Raw genomic sequence first — 2,807 nt, forward strand, 5'->3', positions numbered from 1 at the left:
TTAAAAAATATTTTTTTGCAAATCAGACGCAATAATTTTATAAGTATGGCGGAGTTTAAATTCAAGAGTAAATAAAAAGATACCAAGGATAAATCGCAAAAAAAAAAAAATTACAATCCCAAAAAATGGATCTAATATAAGTTATCCACCACAAGCATTTAAAGTGGTTCTGGTTCTGGATCAAAGGTAGCTTTGCTCTTCATAGGTCTTCTGACGAAAGATAGATTTAATAATTTATTGTTAATTAATAAGTGACCACATCATCTTTGATATAGGATCTTAAACTGAATATACCATTCACGATACGCGAGCCCTTATAAAGCTGCGCTTTTTGCTAGTTTATTTGTTTAGTTTGTCTTTGTTCCATTATTTCATTTGTTTTATTCAAATTCAAATTCAAACTCAAATCTCATTTATTCAAAATTGATTCATATAGAATACTTTTTGAAAGTCAACAAACTACCACCGCTTCGGAAGGTATTTCGCTATGGAGAAGAAGCGGCGCAAGAAACTCCATACGTGTGCATATTTGCATCTTTTAAAGAGTAAATAATATACAATTTTACATAGTGGTACATATAATTAATTTTTGATGTTGGAGCTGGAGTTGTCATACCATACGGATTTATCATTTAAGTACTGATTTACATTATAATAAGCTTTTTTACATAAAGTTAATTTTATAGTAGATTTAAACCTTTTCTCGGATAGATCGATAATGTCTTTTGGTATTTTATTGTAGAAACGAATACAGTTCCCCATAAAAGAATTACACACCTTGCTTAATCTAAATTGAGGTATGGCCAATTTATCTTTATTTCTAGTATTATGACTGTGCCTATTATATTTTTTTTCCAAAGAAGAATAATTTTTGCGAGCATATAAGATATTTTCATAAATATATTGACTAGGCACTGTCAAAATATTTATAGATTTAAACAGTTCTCGTAAGGACTCATGGGGGCGAAGACTATAAATGGCTCTAATTGCACGTTTTTGAAGTATAAAAATGACATCTATGCTAGCAGCGTTACCCCACAGCAGAATACCGTAAGACATAATGCTATGAAAATAACTAAAGTAAACAAGCCTAGCGGTTGGTATATCGGTAAGATGTCTTATCTTCTTTACCGCATAGGCTGCCGAACTAAGTCTACTACATAACTTTGCTATCTGAGGGCTCCATTGTAGTTTAGAATCTAAATTTATCCCTAAGAAAACTGTTTCATCTACAAATTCTAAGTGATCATTGTTAAGGGTAACATTCATCGTCAGCTTTTTAACATTAGGCAGAGCAAATCGGACACATTTAGTCTTTTTATTATTTAATACAAGATTGTTTGCGCTAAACCAGTTGTGAATTATGTCAAGTGCTTTATTGACAGCGCTCACGTCGTTAGATTGTCTTTTAACTTTAAATATTAAGGAAGTATCGTCAGCAAACAACACAACCTTTGATAAGTCCTGCATTACATACGGTAGATCATTAATGTATACCAAAAACAAGAATGGCCCCAAAATAGAGCCTTGTGGGACGCCTACTTTAACACCAGAACCTAACGATTTGTGTCCCTTAACCTGAACTCGTTGTACTCTATTATCTAGATAAGACCTAAGCAGTTTTAGAGACGTACCGCGTATACCATAATATTCCAACTTTAACAAGAGAGTTTTATGTTCTACACAATCAAATGCCTTAGAAAGATCACAGAATACACCTATAGTATCCTGCGCATCTTCCCAAGCGTCAAAAATGTTTCGCATTAATTCAACACCCGCATCAACGGTTGATCTACCTTTGGTGAAGCCGAACTGTTTATTATGGAATAAATTATAAAAATTAAAGTGTACTAATAATTGATTAAGTATTAGTTTTTCAAATATTTTACTAAAAACAGGCAAAACAGAAATTGGTCTATAATTACTAGGCTCTTTGTTGTCACCAGACTTAAATAGAGGAATGACCTTACTTTGTTTCATTAGATCAGGAAAGCAACCATGATCTACGCATAAATTAAAAATTTTGGCTAAGTAAGGAGCTATAGTCTCAATAATAAAACTACAAATTTTTATAGACATTCCCCATAAATCCTCAGTAGTTTTAATATTTATATCTTTGAACACTTTAATTACTTCTTTGCTATTAACATGTCTAAATATAAATCTATCACTGCAACTTTTTACATTTTCTTTAAGGAAATTTACAGAAAGAGCAGGCGAAGACTTTAGAAATTGTGTAGTTTTCATGGGAATATTAGTAAAGAAGGATTCAAATTCTTGTGCCACATCCTTATGTGATGTGACAATGCCTTTTTCAGTATTAAGAGTTATATCGTCAGTATACATATTTGACTTACCCGCTTCGGCATTTATTACTTTCCATACTGCCTTTATTTTATTATCGGATGATTTTATTTTGTTATGATAATAATTTGACTTAGCAATTTTGCAAACCCTTTTAAACAATTTAGAGTACCTTCGAACATGCTCGTTAAGCTTGGGGCTAGGACTATTGGCCCTTTCATTACACAAGTCAAAAAGAGTTTCCCGACTTATACGAATACCCTTAGTAGCCCATTCATTGAATTTAAAACCGACTGATTTCTGATATTTTTTAAGTATAAATATTTTTTTAAACTCCGTATTTATTATTTTAAAGAAATTTGAATAAACACTATTGACATTGTTATTATAATTTAAAAATTTTAAACTATTTAATAGCTGCTGGTTAAACTTTTTTAGACGCATTTTTGTTATTAGTCTATATTCCAAAAATACTTTATTTTCTGTGTGATTATTACAGAGAA

This window comes from Epargyreus clarus, unplaced genomic scaffold (assembly GCF_041222505.1).
Source record: "Epargyreus clarus isolate Ecla_fem2 unplaced genomic scaffold, WU_Ecla_fem_2.2 ptg000013l, whole genome shotgun sequence".
In the NCBI taxonomy this organism is placed as follows: domain Eukaryota; kingdom Metazoa; phylum Arthropoda; class Insecta; order Lepidoptera; family Hesperiidae; genus Epargyreus; species Epargyreus clarus.